The 22,468-nt window shown below is 41.9% G+C and overlaps 1 protein-coding gene and 1 pseudogene across 1 annotated transcript in view; one reads left to right on the plus strand and one right to left on the minus strand.

Annotated features, from left to right (window-relative positions):
* LOC123465559 (liprin-alpha-1-like) overlaps window positions 1-22,468 on the minus strand; it is a gene marked incomplete in the record, with an annotated part of 992,590 nt that overhangs the window by 296,676 nt on the left and 673,446 nt on the right.
* Window positions 1-22,468, plus strand: part of LOC112577730 — a 79,571-nt pseudogene that overhangs the window by 4,680 nt on the left and 52,423 nt on the right.

Consider the following 22,468-nt stretch of genomic DNA (forward strand, 5'->3'; position numbering starts at 1 on the left):
TGCAGCCCAGCTGTCCTCTTGTTTGACTCGGATTCGCTCATATCAGCTGCCAGCAGACCTCAATGTCAGGCTCTTCCAAATAGCAAAAGTTTATAGAGGAAGGGCCTGGGGGCGGGGGCATGAAGGGATTGGGAAGGTGCTCACAGGGCTTTGAAGAACAGAGAGGTGAATTAGACCAGGCCTTGTCTGTTGGGAGACTCCTGGAATCTTGTGAAGTTCTATAATGTTTGTCATGTGGTCACGATGAAATGCATGTAGATAAGGGTTCAGGTTATGGGCTCAACTGAAGTTTGCAATACAAAACAGCAGGTGGAACCCTAATGCACTGGTTCTCTCCAGTTGGAGGAGGAGGCTGATACAGAGGAACTGGGAGGAACCTCAAAATTGAATCTAACATATAGTGATTGGACAATAAGTCACATCTTCCCAGTACATGGCATAGCATTAAGGATATTTGGAATGGCCATGACCTTGGTCTGCAGACTAACTTTTAGCTCTTGAGATTTCACATCACTGAGAAAGAAGACAGAAGGTTCCACAGAGGGGCGTCCGTAAGCTCACGGTAACACCTGTTTTCCATATTAAAGCCAGAATATCCAAGTTTAGAATACATGGTGTGCTCTGTGTTTGCTTGGGTGGTTTAGCCAGATTAAGTGGAATTAAAACAAAATACTGGAGAAGTACAGTTTCTAAATAAAACTGGCAAGGAATGATGTAGTACCTCTTGATATGCAGAAACTTAGATTTTTACATGTCTTTATTTAGGGAAACCAGCTCTAAAACTATTCAACAATAAAACTTTATTTTCCAAAGTAAAAAGAGCCACAGTACTTAAGAAGACATTATTTTCTTTTCTGATTTTATAATGAAATACAGTTTTGTCCACTGGCTCTCTGGTGGTCAGCCAGCTCTTTCCTCTTTTTCTCTGACATATTTAAAAAACGTTAGGGCAGAGGTACAGAGTCAAATGGTAGTCTGACAAGATTTCTATTTCACCGGGCTGTGTTGCCCTGATGTGTGTTAACAACCACATACAAATCATTCCTCTGTTATTGTGGCCCCCTTGGAGAGGAGAACAGATTCTGGTCAGTGTCACAGGAGAAAGTGGCAGTGGAGATTCCCTTGTGAGCCCCCAAATGTCTACTTTGGGCTGGAGTGCCACTTTCATCTCTCCTTTTCCTTCTCTTGACTTCTCTATCTTGCCAACAGGTACTTTATGCAGGGTTTTGTAAAAATGTTAAGTTTTATACTGTGCTTACTTTGTGCCAAATACTTTACTTACTTTTAAAAAAATGCACTCCTTACACCACCATTAAACAAATAAGGATGCTGTTGTCATCCTCGTTTTATAGATTGTATATTTGAGCTTAGAGAATTTAAGAAATCCTTTGTGTGTCAAACAGGAGATAAGTAGCAGTGATAGGACTTGAATCTTGGGTCATTGCAATTGGCTTTCCTTTGCCCAGGAAACAAGAAGCACTCCACTAGAAGGAAGGCAGCTTGGGAGATACACAAATGTTCACCCACACCCATCCCCCAATTCATGTGTTTTGAAAAACTTAAGGATAGACACGTGCAGTGTGAGGTAGAGAAACAATCAGAGAGGGTGACTCCTCTAATGTGAGCCATGTAGATGTGTAATTGGAAGCTGCATGTAAATCAGGGAAGTTAGAATATGCCCTCACACTGCACAAAAATATCTCACAATGGTTTAAAGACTTAAACATAAGACATGATGCCATAAAACTCCTATAAGAGAGCATGGGCAAAATGTTCTCTGACATAAGTTGGACCTTTGTTTTCTTAGGTCATTCTCCCAAGGTAATAGAAATAAAACCAAATATGAACAAAGGGGACCTGATCAAACTTACAAGCTTCTGCACAGCAAAGAAAACCATAAAAAAAAAAAAAAAGACAATCTAAAGAATGGGAGAAAATATTTGCAAATGATGCAATAGACTGGGGTTTCAAATATACAGACCATACAATTCAACAACAACAACAACAACAACAAAATAAATAAAAAATAATGGGCAGAAAACCTTAATAGACATTTCTCCAAAGAAGACATGCAGATGGCCAGGAGACACATAAAAATTTACTCAGCGTCACTAATTCTTCAGTTCAGTTCAGTTGCTCAGTCGTGTCCAACTCTTTGTGACCCCATGAATCACAGCACACCAGGCCTCCCTGTCCATCACTAACTCCCAGAGTTCACTCAGACTCATGTCCATCAAGTCAGTGATGCCATCCAGCAATCTCATCCTCTATCGTCCCCTTCTCCTCCTGCCCCCAATCCCTCCTAGCATCAGAGTCTTTTCCAATGAGTCAACTCTTCACATGAGGTGGCCAAAGTACTGGAGTTTCAGCTTTAGCATCATTCCTTCCAAAGTAATCCCAGGGCTGATCTACTTCAGAATGGAGAGAAATGCAAATCAAAGTTGCAGCCAGCTACCATCTCCTATTAGGCAGAATGGCTATCATCAAAAACAGAACAAATAGCAAATGTTGGAGAGAGAGTGGCGAAAAGGGAACCCTCCTACACTGTTGGTGGGAATGTAAGTTGGGGTAGCCACTATGGAAAACAGTATGGGGGATCATCAGAAAATTCATAGGACCACCATATGACCCAGCAGTCCCCCTCATGGGCATGTTCCTGGATAAAACTGTAATTAAGGAATATACATGCACCCCCATGTTCATAGCAGCATGATTCCCAACAGTCAAGATATGGAAACAGCCTAAATGTCCCTTGATAGTTGAATGATTAAAGAAAATGTGGTATGTGTATATGAACACTACTCAGCCATAACAAGAAAGAAATAATGCCATTTGCAGCAACATGGATGGAACTAGAGATAATTATACTAAGTGGAGTCACAAAGAGAAGAATAAATACCATATTATATCACTTATATGTGGAATGTAAAATATGGCACAAATGAACCTAAATACAAAATAGAAACAGACTCATGGATACAGAGAATAAACTTGTGGTTGTCAAGAGGAATGGAGGGAGGGAGACGGATGGACTGGGTGTTTGGGGTTAGCAGATGCAAACTGTTACATTTGCAATAAACAACAAGGTCCTACTTTAGCACAGGGAACCATATCCAATCTCCTGGGATAAACCATAATGGAAAAGATATTAAAAAAATGTATGTATATGTATAACTGAGTCACTTTACAGCAGAAATTAGCACAACATTGTAATTAAACTCTACTGAAATAATAAAAAAGACGTTGTATAACTGACAACACTGTTACAGTCTTCTGTTGACTCTTGATTCAAGATGGTATACCCCATGGGTGTCCAGTCTACAGCTCTTGCCTCCTTTTTTTCCAATTAGGATGGATGAGAACTATAACCTCTTGCCTCATGGCAAGATGCCATGGAAAGATGCCATCTTCCAGACATTCAAGAGAACAGAAGGATGTTTTATAGCCTTTTCCAGTTTTCAAACTGTTCACAAGGGCAGCAGCTGGCAACTTTCTCCAGTGACTGGGAGGTCCAAGAAGACACTAGGGTAAGAATTGGCTATACCCTGTGCTACAGCAAAATAATAAGATAGCTATGACTCATATGAATGTTGTGAGCAAGGGAGTCAAGAATCCTCTTCCAAAATCCAGATCAAGAAGTAATTTTCACCCTCTCCACAGCCCTCCCAGAAGTTGACAAGCACTGCGCATAAACTCTGGAGTCCTCAGGCTGTACTGTGTGGCATGAGGTTCCTCATAGAGTGAGGGGACAAGATGGAATGAAGGTTGGCATGCTGTGCCTCAGTTTCCTCTTCTGTAAATTGGAAGCCATCGTAACATCTGTATCTTAGGGTGGATGCAACATGATTTAACTATGTAGGGAATGTCAATAGGTAAAGCCTTTAGTGAGGTGTTTGAGAGTAAGCACTCAATACACTGAGCTGTTATGACTACTTATGTTGTTGATTTCAAATACTTATGTATGTTTTTACTTGGCCTTGCTGGGTCTTAGTTGTGGCATGTGGGATCTTCAGTCTTCCTTGCGGCATGCAGGATCTTCAGTTGCAGCATGCAAACCCTTAGTGGCAGGATCTAGTTCCCATGGAACAGAAGGATCCAGATCACTCTGCGCATGAAGATAGAAAAGGCATCTTTCAGTCTGAGGCAGGTGCCTGAGTTGTGGGGCTATTTCGAGGACTATCGCTTTCTCTGAGCAGTGGCATTGTTGCGACTGAGCCAGGGGAGCAGGGAGGCCGTGGCCCATCGCTCCCAGTATCCAACCAAGATCTTTATAGGACCACGTGACAGACCACAGGAGACAGTTCTGATGTGGGTTAATGAACCAACGAGCACGTATTAGGTGGTTTCCTTCTTTCCCCCATCTGTGGTGCCCTGGGTGGGGGCGCTGTCTTTCTCTTGTCTGGTGGGTTGGCCTAGGGGAGTGGCCTTGTTCTTCCAAACCTCCTGCCCAGGGCTCCATGGCACCTGGAGGCTTTCTTCATGTTCTTTGCACAGAAACTGTTCTCATCATGGGCAAGTACATCTGACTGCGGAAAAGTGTTGATTCTTCCTTTCCATACATTATCCGGGGTTCCTTCCTTAGGCCTGCCCTACTGACAGTTATCAACTCCCTGACCCCTCTTCAAGATTTTCCAAAACTTTCTGAGTGCTTGTCATTTATTTCACTCCCCACATGGATCTAAGCACCTTTCTTTTCCCCTGCCCCACTCTTTTTTTTTTTTTTTTTCCCTACCTGACTCTTAATCTGTGCCAGCGCCCACTCCACATTGAACTGGACCCACCAAGTATAAGCCTGAGTATCCCCAGCCTGGGTCAGACCATAGCATGTTCAAGTTAAATCTTTTTAGTCTTGGCCCTGTGGTTCTCCATTTTGTTGAATTTTTGCTTCATGTACTAAATCTTTGGTAATAGTACATTGATGTCAAGAGATCAGATATTGATCCAAAAATACCTCAGGGCTGAGCCCCAAACTCTTTAGATATATAACTGATTAGCCCTGTTGTTACACAATGAAGCTATTAGCATTTTACTGCAATTAGATTATCCATCATTCAAAACAAATAGAACAATGGGACTGTGGAAAATTGTTTTAATGTGAAGGCAGTCCTATTTTGGATGGTCAGATGTTGATCTTGGGGAGAATTCCTTTTCCCTTTCATCATCCTGGTCTCTTAGATAACAGAGGTGGGTATGTGTGTTTGCACTGAGTCAGAAGCTTTTGGGGAAGAGAATTAATTGTTCCATGTTGCTGAGCCGCTGCAGAGCCAAATTGAGGTGTTGATGGACTTTGTATGTATCACATCTTGGCTCCTTCTGCCCACTTTGAAAGGTACCACATCAGAGCTGAGTTAAATTAGCTAGTTCATTTGAGAATTTAGGTTTAAAATAAAACTAAGGTGCTAGCATTTATATTTTATGATATTCCTTGAGAAATTTTTACTTTCTCTGCAGTGATTAAAATAGTTGTGAATTGAAGGTGTCAGAATTAGATGAAGAGTTATGGACAGTTACTTGTTCCTTTCTTGAAAAAACAAAACAAAACAAAACTAAACTAAAACTAAAAATTATCTGCCTTAAAAACAACAAAACAACAATAAACAAAACAAAACAAAAACTTATGTTCAGTTGTGCTGGATCTTTGTTGCCATGAGGGCTTTTCTCTAGTTATGGCAAGCAAGGGCTACTCTTTGTTGCAGTGCACAGGCTTCTTATTGCAATAGCTTCCCTCATCGCAGAGCACAGGCTGTGAGAGCATGGGCTTCAGTAGTTGTGGGTTGTGGGCTCACTAGTTTTGGCACACAGGCCTAGTTGATCTGCAGCTTGTGGAATCTTCCTGGACCAGGGATTGAACCAATGTCCCTGCTCTGTCAGATGGATTCCTATCCACTGTGCCACCAGGGAAGTCCTCTCTGCTTTTTCTGTGTGAAGATGAGTATCCTGCTTTCTCTCCTATGCAAGGTAATAAATCATGTTATGACACAAAAAGTCTGTTTTTCCTAAGGTGATGGGTCTTCCATCTTATATGGGATCAGGGAAGCTTGTTTGGGTCAACTTTTTATTCCAGTTAGACTCTTGCTAATGGGAACATGTGAATCCTTCATTTGTTCTGAGACCATTATGAATGGCCCTGGATGGTGCACATTACACAGTTTCCCAATATCACATGCTGTGTCTTAGATGATGATGAATTCAGGGGGCACACTGATGAATTCTCATCCTTTCCACTGTTGCTGCTGCTCTTCTCTAAGTCCCCAGTCAGCTTGAACAGGGTGTTTAGATTGTGGTCATGAAATGTGCATTTCCTCCTTCTCATTCTCTTGCAGCATCACATGAATCTGGGACTCTAGGGCCAGTCTGGAGGTTAATAAAAGGAACCAGAGGAAAATCTGATGTAGGGAAACTTTTTGTGATACATGCCCAGGACAACCTGCAACTCCATCCTCAGCAGCCAAATCCTCCCATTCTCTAATTCCATCCTTAGACATCACACCACTACCCCCTCCCCCAACGCCCCCGCCCCTTGATTCAGTCAGTGGAAACATAAGCTTGCTTTCAAAAGTTGCCAGGGAATCAGCAGCACTCCTAAGTGTTCAGCATCTCTCTGGTTCAGTATCATGGTGTTAGTGGGGCCTCCGGGGATGTCTTCGGCAAATTAGAGCATCCATCCCATTTTCTGGCAGGGTTCTCTCCATGCCAGCCAAGAACATTTTCCTTTCCTTTTTCCTTCCCTGCTGGGTGAGTGTAACAATCAAAACAAAAGTTGGCTGTTTTCCTTTCTCAGAAAGTCCTGTCCCCCGGAACTGTGACCCAGACTGACCCACACATACATCAATCCGACCTAGAGTGTCATGGAACTGACATAAAATCTGTGGAAGACCTCCTGTCATCTTTATTTTTTCCCTTTTTAGAGTTTGGAAGGATGATGAGGGAGGTGCCATCCTCATCAGGCAATCAGGATTGGCTGTGCCATTTTCAAAGGCATGACCTCAGGCAGAACCCTTCATTTCCCAAAACTTCAGTTTTCTCCTTCCCTAATAGCTCAGTTGGTAAAAAATCTGCCTGCAATGCAGGAGACCCCAGTTTGATTCCTGGGTCAGGAAGATCTGCTGGAGAAGGGAGAGGCTACCCACTCCAGTATTCTTGGGCTTCCCTTGTGGCTCAACTAGTAAAGAATCCCCCTGCAGTGCAAGAGACCTGGGTTCGATCCTTGGATTGGCAAATCCTCTGGAGAAGGGAAAGGATATCCTCTCCAGTATCCTGGCCTGGAGAATTCCATGAACTCTATAGTCCACGGTGCCACAAAGAGTCGAACACCACTGAGTGACTTTCACTTTCAAAACATAAACTGTCTCAGGTTGTCCTAAGGACCCAATTAGATCATAGGTTTGAGAGCACTTTGTCAGTTTTAAAGAGTGATCGAGGGATTTATGACTATAAATGGATAGTTAGAAAGTATGACTTTAAAACTTAAAGATGATGCAACTTTTAAAAAGCTTCCTGTGTCTTCCCAGGGCAGTGGCAGTGGGAGCAATGGTGACAGGGTAGGTGGTGGAGAGGGAAACAGATGATGGGGAAGCTCTCATGTGTGTTGTAATTCATTCAACAGAATTTACTGGGTTCTGGTCACAGAGCACTTAAAAATTCAGGTACTGAATTATAAACCATGTTCATGTGGATTCCCAAATCTGAAAGTATAAAATGGTAGTCAGTACAGTTTTTTCTCCCACCTCTGACACCCATCCACCCAGTTCCCACCTACCCTCCAAACGAATAACCACTGTTAATAGTTTCTTGTAAGCTTCCAATGAGTGTTCTCCCCCAACAAACAGTTCAGTCAAGATTCACTGTCTTCTTTAAGGGCATGGCAGCCCATTCCTATATTCCTGCCTGGAGAATCCCATGGACAGAGGAGCCTGATGGGCTTCAGTCCATGGGGTCACAAAGAGTCAGACACGACTGTGTGACTAACACACACTTTTGGTACCAGTGGCACTGCAATGTGCACACGTGGTTGTGCCCTGCTTTGTTCACAAGTGGGTACGTGGAAGTAAACATGTAAGTTGCTATATCTAGACATGTACGTTGGTTTAAACAGCTGCGTCGTAGTCCATTGTATTAATGCCCTACTGTGTATTTAATCAAATTCCCTGTTGATAGGTGTTGGGAAGCACAGTACAAAATAGCCCGTTGGAGGAAGTCCTTGAGAAAATGGCGAAGGGCCAGAAATACCCCGGCTTGGTGTGCTGCAGGCAGAAAAACATCTCCTGCCTTAGGTTGTGCCCAGCGCCAAGATTTAATAATAAATATTAAGGATGTTGCTTGAGAAAACGGGTTATGGGATAAGCACATGGGTTACTTAGAGTGCGCTGTCCTTGAAATATTTTTACTGATTAGATGTTAACCCCGTATGCACTCTGCTGGCTGTATACTCTAAGCTCTTTGTTCTTGCTTCTATAAAAAAAGGCTTGACTGCAGAAATAAACTTGTCAGTCTTTGCAAGAGACTGTCCGAGTGTCATTCTTTCAGGTTCATCACTTCCAAGTCCTGGGGAGAAAATCCTGAACAAGTGGTGCCAAGAACAGGGACTTGAAAGGAAGGTTGAACAAAGTGACGAGCCCCTGCAGAAAGAGGTAAGCAGGATGGGACAACATAGCAGTAAAATTCCTTTCATTTCTATAATGCATCATTTTTTGAAACAAAACGGTGTTAATGTTTCAAGAGATCAGTTGAACGACTGCTATCATATTTTACTGGAACAATTCATGGTTCCCAGAAGAGGGGACACTCAATCCAGACATATAGAAAAGGGTTGAAAATAATGTTTTGCGAACATATCGGCAAGGGTTACATGGTCACTCATATGGGCTATCATAGAACAAATTGAAGGGCATAACGTTGATTTGGAAGTAAAAACTATTCGATCTTTACATGAATATGAGCTTAAGGAACAAGATATGCAAGGTGCTTTGAAATATAAGAATGTTACGCTCAATCAGACACAATCCTTAGAAAAACAACTTAGAGACGTATATATACAGGATATGTCAAAAGTGAAGCCACTTAGAACAGAGGTCATTTCATTCAATGGACAGCCCAAATCTGAGGTTTTTCCTTCTGCTCTGCCTGTAACAGCAATTGCTAACTTTGCTCGTACTAATCATTTCACTCCTCCTCGGGAGATGCCTGCTTGCGCTTTTGCTTTCCCAATGCAATTTAATCAACCTGCCCAAGACCAAAATACTTGGGCTAATCTAGATTTTGGCATGTTGTCTAGCTTTAAGAAAGCATGAACTCTGTATGGACCTACTTCTCCTTACTGTATAGAATTTCTCAGAGGATAGGCTGACCATTGGATGCCATATGATTTTTTTCAAGTAGCAAATATGGTTTTAAATCCTCAACAATTACTGCAGTGGCAATTGTGGGTTAATGATGAGGCCCGACAGCTAATGATTGACCAGCAATCTCATGGTAACCCTGCCAATTTAACCTATGATATACTCACTGGAACAAGAGCCATGGCCGATATGGTTGTGTGCAGTTAGCTAATATTACCCCTCAGATGTTACATTTCATTAAAGAAACTGCCTGCAGGGCATAAGCAAAGGTTGATAGCACTAACTCTGATGGTTCATTTATTAAGATTATTCAAGGACATGAGGAAGAATATTCTTAATTTATAGGGAAATTAAAGGTTGCAATCGAAAAATCTATTAAGGATGTGACTTTACAAAATATTATTTTAAAACAACTTGCTTTTGAAAATGCTAATGAGGAATGTCGATCCATGCTCAGACCAATTCGAGAGACTGGCTCTCTTATGAAATATTTGAAAGCATGTAGAGATATCGGATCTATGTCCCATAGAGCAAAATTGGCAGCATTGGAAACCTTTAATGTACAGAAAGCTGCTAATGCCAAATATTTTAACTGTGGGAAGCCCGGTCATATGAAAAAACAATGTCACATGTCAACACAGGCCAGAAAAAATAATACTACTTCTAATAAGAATAGACCCCCAGGAATATGTCCAAGATGTAAAAAGGGGTTCCATTGGCTGGATGAATATCATTCTAAATTTGATAAGGATGGAAACACTTTGAACCCTGGTGCACAACAAAAACAACAGGGAAACTAATAAAGGGGACATCCTCTAGCCCCACTACAAAAGGAGGACCTAGCGTTATGATGCTACAAGCAGCTACACCTAAGAATGCTTGTATTGATATACCTAATCCTTATGATATGGAACTAATAGAATTATACAACCTCCACAAAATTCCCACTGGATATTATGGCCCAATTCCACCCGGGACAGTGGGACTGATTTTGGGACATAGTAGCTGCACAATGAGAGGTTTAATGGTATTGACTGATGTTATGGATGAAGATTATGAAGGGGAAATACATGCTATGGTAAATGTTGTGAAAATGGGAAATGTATACTTACAAAAAAGGGAACGTTTTGCACAATTATTACTTTTGCCATATGTCAAACCAATGAAGGCATCTGATAAAGTTCGGCAGGGAGGCTTTAGCAATACCATCCTTACTGCTGCACTATCCACCTTATTAAAGGAACATCAGAAACCCATGCTTACTTTACGCATATGGGGAAAACATTTCACAGGCATGTTAGATACCAGAGCTAACATTTCAATCATTAGAGCTACAGAATGGCCCCTTGATTGGGGTAAGGTTATGGCTCCTTCTAGACTATTAGGAATAGATAAGGCTGATGCCACACAAAGTTTTGTCAATGCATCCTATTTACAAGTGTATGGCCCTAATCAAATTGTAGCTTATCTTACACCATATGTTACTAATATCCCTATCAATTTATGGGGACAGGATTTTCTTGAACAAAGGAAAGCCACAATTTCTTTAAATGAAACTTTTTAATGGGGGCCACTGAGTTAACACCACTGCCTCTCGATTGGGAATCTGATACCCCAATATGGACACCTCAATGGCCCCTAATTAAGAAAACTTTGCAGCTCTTATGCAATTAATAAATGAACAATTACAAAAAGCTCATATAGAACCTTCATTTTCCCCATGGAATTCCCCTATTTTTGTAATAAAAAAGAAATCAGGAAAATGGCGAATGTTGATAGATTTAAGAAATGTTAATAATACCATGTTACCTATGGGGCCCTTACAACCCGGATTACCCTCCCCTTCTATGGTACCAAAAGGATGGTCTATAGTTATAATTAACTTACAAGACTGCTTTTTTACTTTACCTCTGCACTCTAAAGATAGAAAACGTTTTGCCTTTTCAATTCCTTCTATAAATCACATGGCTCCTGTTAAAAGATTTCAATGGAAGGTACTACCCCAGGGAATGATTAACTCTCCTACCATTTGCCAATATCTCATATCTGTTTTATTAAAACCTATTAGAGATAAATTTCCTACTGCATTTATAATTCATTACATGGATGATATACTTCTCTGTATGGAATCTGAACTCTGTTTACAACAGTTATATAATGAAGTTACTACCACTCTTCAAAATCATGGCCTGCTTGTTGTGCCAGATAAAATTCAATAGAAAGCACCCTTTAATTATTTAGGACATATTGTGGAAGAATCTAAAATCAAACCTCAAAAAACTCAAATTTCTATGCAGTCTCTACACACGCTGAATAATTTTCAAAAATTGCTAGGAGATATTAATTGGCTGCAGCCATCTGTTGGCATCCCCACCTATGCCTTACAAAATCTATTTAAAATTTTAGAGTGATCCCCTGACCCTAATAGCCCTAGACAACTAACAAAAGAGGCCAAAGAAGAACTGGCTTTAATGGAGAAACACGTTCAACAATCTTTTCCAACTCGGCTAGATTATGATCAACCAGTTTCTTTATATATATTCCCCACTGAACATTCACCCACTGCAATTATAGCTCAGCATAGCCCAATAGAATAGGTATATTTACACACTAAACATTCTAAAAAAATTGTATCATATACTGAGAAAATAGGGCACTTAATTATGTCAGGAAGAAACCATATACAAACTTTGACTGGATTTTATCCATATGCAATACACGTTCCCTTGACAAAAAAGGAATTGCAAATTGCCTTACAATATAACTTGACCATGCAAATGGCATTAAATGATTTTCAAAATGTTATCTCATTTCATTTGCTGAAAGGAAAATTATGGGACTTTCTACAATGTACTAAATTCATTGTAACTAATATCATTGCATCCCAACCTATTTCCAATGCACCCACCTATTACATTGATGGCAACAAGAAAGGCATAGCAGAGATTGTCCGCCCTGATATCAAAGAGAAATTACCCACTACCTATTCTTCAATACAAAGAATTGAATTGTATGCTTTATATACTCTTTTGTCGCTTCAACCATTATCCTTCAACGTATATACTGATTCCAAATACCTTGCTTCCCTTTTTCCTGATTTTGTTATTGCCTTTTTATACAACCTAGATGAAGAATTATATACTCTATTTTCACAGACTCAAGCTTTAATTTGCTCACGTATGGAACCTTTCTTTATTGCACATATACATGCTCATTCAGGTTTACCTGGCCCTCTGGTTGCAGGAAATGATGCTATTGACAAGCTCATAGCTCCCATTTTTTCGTCTGCCAATGACGAACATGCTAATCTTCATACCAATGCTAACAGATTGCACTCTAAATACCATATTCCTCTCACTGAAACACGGCATATTATTAAAACCTGTGATGTCTGCGCCCCTCTGCATTTACAGACTATGATTTCAGGAGTTAATCCCCAGAAACAACAACCTAATTCCCTTTGGCAATCTGACTTCACTCACTGCTCCTTAAGAAAGTTTTCTTTGCTTTTTGTCTCAATAGATACATTTTCCGACTTTATCTGGACAATACCTATCTCTTCAGAATCCAAAAAACACGCCATTTCCACACTCTTACTCACCTTCTCCGTTATGGGGATTCCTTCAGTCCTGAAAACAGACAGTAGACCTGCATTTACCTTGCACTCATTTCATTCATTTTTATCAGAATGGAACATAACACACATTACAGGAATACCCTATAATCCTCAGGGTCAAACCATTATTGAAAGAGCCCACCGCACCCTAAAAACTCATTTATTAAAACAGAAAGGGGGAATATAGAAGAGGAGATACACTTCTTATCCCATGAACCCTCAATTACTATTATCTTTAACTCTTTATTCCCTGAATTTTTTAAACTTAACAAAAAATAATTCTGACACTCGTGCAGATAGACATTTTGCAGAAGACAAAAACAGCAAATTAGAAATCAATACACCAATATGGTATAAGCAATTAAATCAGTGGCTGCCAGGAATCTTACAACTCCTAGGCAAGGGTTATGGTCTTGTCATTGCAGATGGAGAGGAAATCTGGGTTTGTCTTCACCATGTCCGTTACCAAGAGGGACCCCAAGACCAGACTCCCTCGGGAAGTGACGAAGTTGACGTGAAGGGTCTCGTCAATGACCCTGGAGGAGCCAATGGGGAAACGCTGTGGTCTGAATCCTTACCCAAATTGGGCTCAAGTGAAAACATGACTCATCAGGCTGAGCAGACACTGAAAAGTACTGGAACTCCTATGACTCCAGATAAGCTGTTTCTGGCAATGTTAGCTGTTCTTTCCTGTTCCTCTGGGGTAAGTGCAGAATACTTTTATTGGCATACACACCCAACCCACCACTTCTCTCCATAGTGGATTGGGTAGATAAAGCCCTTATGATCTTTACTAGTGATAGCATGCATTTTCCAAGTCCCTGGTCCATAAAGCGACCAATTCATGAAGAAGATGAGGGAAAGCCAATCAACATTTCCGTGGGATTCAAAACCTTGCCTATCTGCTTCGGATCTCATCCCCTTTGCATGACTATCTTCCCACAGTGGTGGGCATACTCTGCCAACAATGGGACTGCTTTGCATCTGGGAATGTTTGCTATGGCATCTTTCGTACTTAATGGCTCCAAGTGACATTATCCAGGCCAGATATCCAACTATTCAAACTCGCTTTTTCAACCAGAGGAACCTTCATGTCATACTGTATCTTGGAGAAGAAAACAGGAGATACAACCATTACATTGGTCTGCCTGTCGAGGCCAATTTGGGAAAGTTTCTATAATTCAGCAAAATCATACTAATCATACATTTAAATTTGTTGACTGGGGACCTCATGGTTTGTTTTCAAACTGTTCTGAAGAGCAGGAGGAACATCATAATTGCTCCTGGTTTAATAGATCAAGTATTGGAGGCTTTCATAAAACTAAGACAAGTTTCTGGACTGATAAGGACATATTGCTGAATTGGTATAACAGGGGCTTATCACCCCCACGACCCAGAATTGTCGTCCCCATTGTGGGGCCAAAGCAATAGCACATTTGGAAAATTCCAGCAGCCTTAGAGCACTTCTCTAGTGTTTATGGGACTATGGGTATGTTTCATCCTTCTAATTATACCTTCCTATACAATAGTACTGGCTATATTCAATTGTGTGTTCACCTTCCGTATTTGTTTATTGTAGGGCATTTTGATATTCACTTATCAACCAAGATTGTCAATTGCACTGCATGTGCATTGTATACCTGCCTTAATCACACCATTTCATATCACAATGCTAGCATTGTGCTAGTTAAACAAAGATCTAAGTTATGGCTTCCCGTAAACTTAACTGAGCCTTGGACTGATTCTGTATTTCTTTCTGTATTATTGAAAACTGGACTTAGGTGATCTAAGCGCATCATTGGGTGGATTATTGCAGACATCTTAAGCCTTATCTCTATTGTGACTATAGGAACTTTGTCTGGTATGGCTTTACATAATTCCACTCAAAATCATGATTTTATCACTGCTTGGCACAAAGACTCTCATGATCTTTGGACTCGACAAGCTCAAATAGATCAGCAATTACAAACACGAATTAATGAGTTACGAACTATGGTTATCCACTTAGGAGATCAAGTGCAGCAACTGACTTTCCAAACACGTATACATTGTCACTGGAGTTTTACTTCTTTTTGTCTGACTAACATGCCCTATAATAGCACTGAATATCCTTGGGATAAAGTTAAAGCGCATTTGCAGGATCTCACAAATAACTCAAGTTTAGACATCAATTTGTTGAAACAACAAGTTGCTAATTTTCAAGTTAAGGTACCTTAGGAATTGTACAGCACTCAATTTTATGATACTTTAACCAAAACCCTATCGTCTCTAGACCCTAGAGCTTGGTTTTCAGGAAGCAACATTTTTATATATGTATTAATCACCCTGCTTTTTCTGTCATTGCTTACAGGATTCAGATGTCTTTACTCAAGACTCCGTGCCTCCCACAATGGAGTCCAACTAGCAGCTGCTGTGCTTAAATTAAAAACAAAAGGAGGATATGTTCGGAAGCCCAGTACAAAATAGCCGGCTGGAGGAAGTCCTTGGGAAAATGGCTAAGGGCCAGAAATACCCCGGCTTGGTGTGCTTGGGCAGAAAATCATCTCCTGCCTTTGGTTATGCCCAGAACCAAGATTTAATAATAAATATTAAGGATGTTGCTTGAGAAAACGGGTTATGTGATAAGCACATGGGTCACTTAGAGCACGCTGTCCTTGAAATATTTTTACCCATTAGGTGTTAACCCTGTACACACTCTGCTGGCTATGTACTCTAAGCTTTTTGTTCCTACTTCTATACAAAAAGGCTTGACTGCAGAAATAAACTTGTCAGTCCTTGCAAGGGACTGTACAAGTGTCATTCTTTCAGGTTTGTCGCTTCCAAGTCCCAGGGAGAAAATCCCCAACAATAGGTAGTTACACTGTTTGCAGTCCATGGATATTACATGGAGTGTGGACATGTATGACATTATATCAGTACACACCTCATTTTATGGAATTGTTGAGTCCAGTCTTTAGCAAGTGACTGTTGAGTGACTGCCATGAGGCAGCTGCTGTGTTAGATACCAGAGTTTCAATGTTGAGAAAAGCTTTTAGAATATAATATCAATATATTTATAAAAATATAAATTTTAGAGTATAATTATTGTTAATATTTTATCTAAAAGCTCATATCATATTACATTTTTTAGTTTTTTTTGTTGTTTAGAGGTATTTTCTTGTTGACAAGCTTGTGACAACAATATAGCAATTTTAGCTTATAATAAACCTAAGGACCATGAAAATTTTGTGCTTAATGTTAATGACTCTTAGACATGTCTATAGTAGAGTAGAGAAAAAAAAGTACTAGATATTTAATATTGACTATTTCCCAGTTCACATGAATCTGAAATTCATTTAGGTCAATGTTTTCTTGTATTTCCAAGTGTTTGATTTGTAAGGGCTTCCTTTTCTTGAGACCATTTAAATAAGAACTCAGAACTTGAGCAATATTATTAAAAAACAGAAGACTCACACTGAGACATACATAAATCCAGGCAGAGAGACAAGGGATCTTCTAGTTTTCCGCCTGATATTTAAAATATTTCTAGAGCCGCTTTTTTTGGGGGTGGGGGGAGGCGGGTGGTGGCAAGAATACTGGAGTGGGTAGCCATTCCCTTCTCCAGGATATCTTTCTGACCCAGGGATTGCACCCAGGTCTCCCGCATTTTAGGCAGACACTTTACGGTCTGAGCTGCCAGGGAAGTTGTTGAATTCTGTGGCAAGGATTAACTTCAAGCGTTGCCCTAGGCAGGCCTTTGTAACAAGCTAATTGTTTTTAATTGCATATGCAAAAGAACCAGCTTTACAGTTTCCAAGAAAAAAAGAAGTTTCCTTTTTACCAATTTTGTCTGGTTCTATAGAATATCATGACCCTCCTAGGTCGGGTCATCTTTCCTTTCTGTAGTCATAGTTTTATCCCTGAATCATAGATCAGCTGATAAAAAGCTTGGATTGTCTCTGTGGGGTGGATTTGCTTGTCCTTGTGTTTCACCTGGGGCAGTAGCGAGGCCTGCGGGCCTCTCCTGGAAGTTGGTGTGGGGGCGGGGTGCACCAGGAGTATGTGCTGGGGTGGGGGGTGGGGTGGTGCACTGGGAGCGTGTCCAGGGCAGGGGGTCCCAGTTGTGCTCTCAGGGGTCGCCATTGTGGTTGGGAACACCCATTTCATGCGCTCCTGGGTCCCCAGGGATCGGCATCCAGTGAACGGAGCGGAGAGGTGCAGACAACAGGTAAAGGAACTGGGACTCGGTGGAGCAGGGAACTAAATATCCTGCCCTCTCTGTTGGCACAGTTTCGGAGCCCCCAACCTGGCGGTCGTGGAAAGGCCTCGCCTTTGAGGTCAAGGCCTTTACGGCTTTACCCCTTCACATAAAGCTCAGACCTGTGCAGGTTTTCCCAAGCAGCCTAGTGCCTGCTGGAAGTCCAAGGGATTTATCCTGCCTGGTGATTTCACCTGCAGGGACTTCATAACCCTTACTCTGGCCGGCTGGCCCAGCCCTGTTTCTGCCACTTTGCAGCCCAGCGGGCCCTTGACCACCTGCTGGGATGGGAAAGGGAAGGGTCCACCAGTTGCACCCTAGAAATTTAGTAGGGTGCATGGATTTAAACATGTGGTCACCCAGGCAGAAAAGAAGGGAGAAGGGCACGTTGCTGCCCTTTCATGGTGGAATCTGTGGCTGTCCTGCTGAGAGGGGGCCTTTGCATGGGGACCCTGTGCAATAAGTTTGGTGTTTTGGAATGGAATAATTAGAACGTGTAAAAATTTTAAATTATGTGGTGTTTTAATTAAAAAACAAAAACAAAAAAACAAGCTCCAAGTTTTTTGCAAATTGAGGTCTAAAAATTGAAGGCCTATTTTCCTTCCACTGTGGCATTCTATGAAGAAATGTGCATTTTTTTTAAAAAGAAAAGAGTCAGAAAAGTGAGGGAAACAGAAAACCCAGAGGTGCCCCTGTAGTTTGGCGAAGGCCTTAGGAGGTCACTTGTAAATGCTGCTGCCTGTTAGGAGGCAGTCTCTTCCTGTGGCTGATGGGCACAGAGCTCTGCAGGCTTGTCCTTTGCATGGATGTTCTTGTTGGTGGAAATCCATCTCAGTGCCATCTCCTGATGTTTAAGAATTTCCCAGACTAGACCCCTAGGCAAATCCCACAGGGCCAGGGGCTCCTTCCTTCATTGTATCTGTCTGTTTGACTGAAAACCAGCAATGACATACTTTTCTTTCAATCTGGTCTCTCATCCAGGCCTTGGAGTAATATTTCCCCTCCCCCTCAATAGACTTGGGTTCCAGGGATGAATTATAGTCAGTTGTCCATGATTTTGCAGATGAGGAAACTGAGAGCCAGAGCGGGTGGAGGACTGTCCAAGGGAGAATGGGATATCCTTCCAGGAACACTGGCTCCTGGGTTTTTAATGAGCTTCCTACCCAGCATGGTCATTAATCAGCAAGTGTTGACATTGAGAATAAACTATTGGTGGGAATGTAAAAGGCTTTTTTTTTAAAGAATGTGCATACCAGCTGTGTATCTAATGGAGTATTTTCATTGTACTCCCCAACCCTTGGAAAGTGCTGGGCACAGGGCAGATGCTTCATCATTTTTATTGAATAAGTTCAATTTCACATAATTATATCCATAGTGTCAGCAACACTATGAGGTATATTAGAACAGTGATTATCACAGTTGGTACTTCACAGATCAGTAAAGAAATAAAACATTTTATTAGGAAGACTGTAAGAGAATTGCTAAGTTTTAAGTTTATCCCACAAGGATATTTAAAAAAAAAATGAAACAAATCTCTCCCTTTATCACCAAGGCTATCAGAGGTCTGTTGAGGACCCCATGCAAGGGAGGTTCTACCTCTTGGGACACCCCTGCTTCAGCATCTCCCTAAGCCAGCAACCTGGGACAGTCAAGTACACTTGAAGTTCTTTCCTTGACCTCGGGAGTCTTTTTGGAAGACAATTTTTTGACAGACAGGGCTGGGGGAAGGTTTTGGGATGTTTCAAGTGCAGTCCATTTATTGTGCACTCTATTTCTATTTTTGTTCCCTGATGGCTCCATTGGTAAAGAGTCTGCCCGCAGTGCAGGAGACCGGTGTTCAGTCCCTGGGACAGGAAGATCTCCTGGAGAAGGAAACGACAGCTCACTCCAGTATTCTTGCCTGAAGGATTCAATGGACTGAGGAGCCTTGTGGGCTACAAAGGGTTGGACATGGCTGAGTGACCAAACACTTATTTCTAGTATGATTTCATCAGCTCCACCTCAGATCAGCAGGCATTAGATCCTAGAGGTTGGGGGCCCCTGCTTTAGTTCCCTCTTTCATCTTCTATACAGCTCCAGCCTGCTTCCTCCCCCCTTCCACCTGCAGAACTACCTATCGGGCTTCTCTGAGTGTGACTAAGAGTCTCCTTCCCTCACTTCCTTTCCTCTGAGTCCCTTCTCCTAACTGGGTTTCCCTGATCTCCATTTAGGCACTTTTGCCCCAGGTAGTGCTAGTGGTAAAGAACCTCCCTGCAAATGCAGGAATCCGATCCCTGGATTGGGAAGATCCCCTGGAGGAGGGCATGGCATCCCACTCCTGTATTCTTGCCTGGAAAATTCCCATAGACAGAGGAGCCTGGCAGGCTCTGACAGTCAGACGTGACTGAAGCGACTTAGCACAGCATACTAGAGGACCTTAGAACTGCAGACTCAAGTGATGGTTCTGGCTCTTTGGAGTCCCTTGTCATTCCACGTATATGTTAGGGTCAGCTTGTGTATTACTTCCTGAAGGCCCCGAGAAGGTAACAGGCAGGAAGGCTGGGGGTCTTCAGACAGAGGGAATAGGCTGCAAGTGTCGGACGTTTTTTTCTCTCTCTTGAGCAGCTGGAGGAAACAAACTAGTGTTACATTTTTTCCCCTTCTCCATACAAATTTAAAGGAGGTTTCTCTGAAAAATCTGTGTTGCCCCGACGACACCTGGCTCCACTTGAACTTAACTTTTCTCAAACCTTGAGCTAAGCAATGCATTTTTTTCATAAGGAAATGTTTGTCTTAAGCTAAGTTAATATACTATGTATTTCTGCTAGACTCTGTCTTTGGGTCGGTTCCCCCTAAAGGCTCAGAACTGATTTGACAAACCAGTATGTCTTACTCATACCTGGTTCTCCTAATCTATGTTAATGAAACGATATATTTGCCTGGAAATCTGCCTTTCTTCAAGATTCATGTCAATCATTTTATGGCCCAGGATGACTCACCTGCTGCCAATGTTATCTCAATGCATGTTGCAGGTGAGGGGCGTGGTGCCATTCTCTGAGACATTGCCTTTCTTTCCTTAGCAGACTGCTAGTGGCTGTATAATATCTGGCTAAAGACCAGCAGGGGGTACTCTTACTGTCCCCGTCTGAAGTCTATGTCAGCAGCTTTCTCTATCTCTTTTATACTTTAATAAAACTTTATTACACAAAAGCTCTGAGTGATCAAGTCATATTGGATCTGCATTTCAGATTGAAGATGAAATACCATGGTATTGCCGTCTTAAGTCTTTCCATCACTATGGGATATCTGTATATGTATTCAGAATATTTTTTCAGCAATCGTGTATAATTTCCAGTGTGCCAGTCTTGTCATCCTCGTTATATCCATGGCAAATATTTTATTAATGTTGACATTATTGAAAGGGAATTGTTTTGTTTTTTTTAATTCCTTTTCAGATTATTGTTTGCTAGCGTGTGGAGATAAAACTGTGTAATCATTCATTTTTATCAGTTTGGACAGCTTGATAGTTGTCTTTACTTTCTTTACTTTCTCATACTTTAAAATTATCCTGGTTCATATATGTACTGCCTCACCCCTAATCTCAGTCATTTATTCAGAGAACTTCTGTCCTTTTATTTTTTTTTTCAACATTGAATTATTTTTGACTATTCTGTGTCTTTGTTGCTAGATGTCTAGTTGTAGTGAGCAGAGGCTGCCCTGTAGTTGCCGTGCCATGGCTTCTCATTGCAGCAGTTTCCCTGGTTGCAGAACTTGGGCTCTGGAGCATGCAAGTACTTCAATAGTTTTACAGGGGCTTCGTTGCCCCTGGGCATGTGGAATATTCTAGCACCAGGGAGTGAACCCATGTTCCCTGCATTGGTAGGCAGATCCTTTACCACTGGACCACCAGGGACATTTCCTGTTCCATTTCATTAGAGAATGATATGCAAAACATACATGTAGGAGCTAAATATGCCCAGCTGACAATACTCGGAAATATATACATATATTCCAGCTTACCTTTATTCAGTTAAAGGTAATTTGTGATGATGTATCCACGGATCTTGTAAACTTTCCTTTTGTTTCTCCGTAACTTCCCATTACAATGGTAAGATACCTGGCTTCCACCACTTGTCACGTATAGAATTCAGTGCTTGTCCCATGTGGTTACTGAAAAAAACTGTCAGACTGTCTTCCAAAGGGGGCTGTGCATGCATCCCACCAGTATCCTGAGTATGTTTCTGTAGGATAGTTTACTATCAGTATACCCTCCGTGGCCAGGTGTCCATTTCATTCTTTACCAATTATGAATGGGCTTGTTTGCTCTAATGTTTTTGGACAATTTGAGTACAGATTCTTTGTCAGATATGCATTTTTTAAGGAAAACAATTGTATTTATTTTTGGCTGTGTTGGGTCTTCGTGTGTGGGCTTTTCCCTAGTTCGGGTGAGCGTGGGCCATAGCTAGTGGTGTGCGGGCTTCTCACTGCAGTGGCTCCACTTGTTGTGGGGCACAGGCTCACGGGCTTCAGTGGTTGCAGTATGTGAGCTCGGCATTGTGTCTTCCAGGATCTAGAGCACAGGCTCGGCAGTTGTGGCACATGGGCCCCATAGCATGTGGGATCTTCCCATAGCAGGGATCACACCTACCTCTCCAGCACTGGCAAGTGGATTCTTTACCACGGAGCCACCAGGGAAGCCCTCAGGCTTATTTTTGATTCTAGTTTTCCACACATGTACCCGGTGAGAGAGGCCAGGATAAAGAGGCCTAGCCACTGGGAGTTCTCAGCCACAGGTCTGGCTGTGCCATCCAAAGCTCTGGGGCCTTTGGTGAGCGCCTGAGCTTCCCTGGGACTGTTTCCTCCCCTCAGAAATGCCCTGATGTTGGACTGTAGCCCACCAAGCTCCTCTGTCTCTGGGATTTCTGAAGCCAGAATACTGGAGGGGGTGCCATTGCCTTCTCTACAAGGTAGCATTTGGAAGATATTTTCTCCTGGATTGTGGTTTTGATGAAGGAAGGGGGATCCCTTCCAAGGCTTGAGAGTGGATTCTTATCTGACACTTTGAAATGAATTGGCTGAGGAGAGGAGTACCATCCAAGCAAGAGACTTCATTGGGAAGGGCTGCCGGGGCAGAGGGTGAGGGAAACAGAGAGAACTGCTCTGCCACGTGGCTCACCGTCTCAGGGTTTATGGTCATTGTGTTAGTTTCTGGTTTGTCTCTTGCCAGTCATTCTGAATTGGGATCCTTCCTGGGGGCACACGCATCACTCAGCTGAGATGGATTCCAGCGAGGAGGAT

Source organism: Bubalus bubalis, chromosome 1 (assembly GCF_019923935.1).
Source record: "Bubalus bubalis isolate 160015118507 breed Murrah chromosome 1, NDDB_SH_1, whole genome shotgun sequence".
Classification (NCBI taxonomy): Eukaryota; Metazoa; Chordata; class Mammalia; order Artiodactyla; family Bovidae; genus Bubalus; species Bubalus bubalis.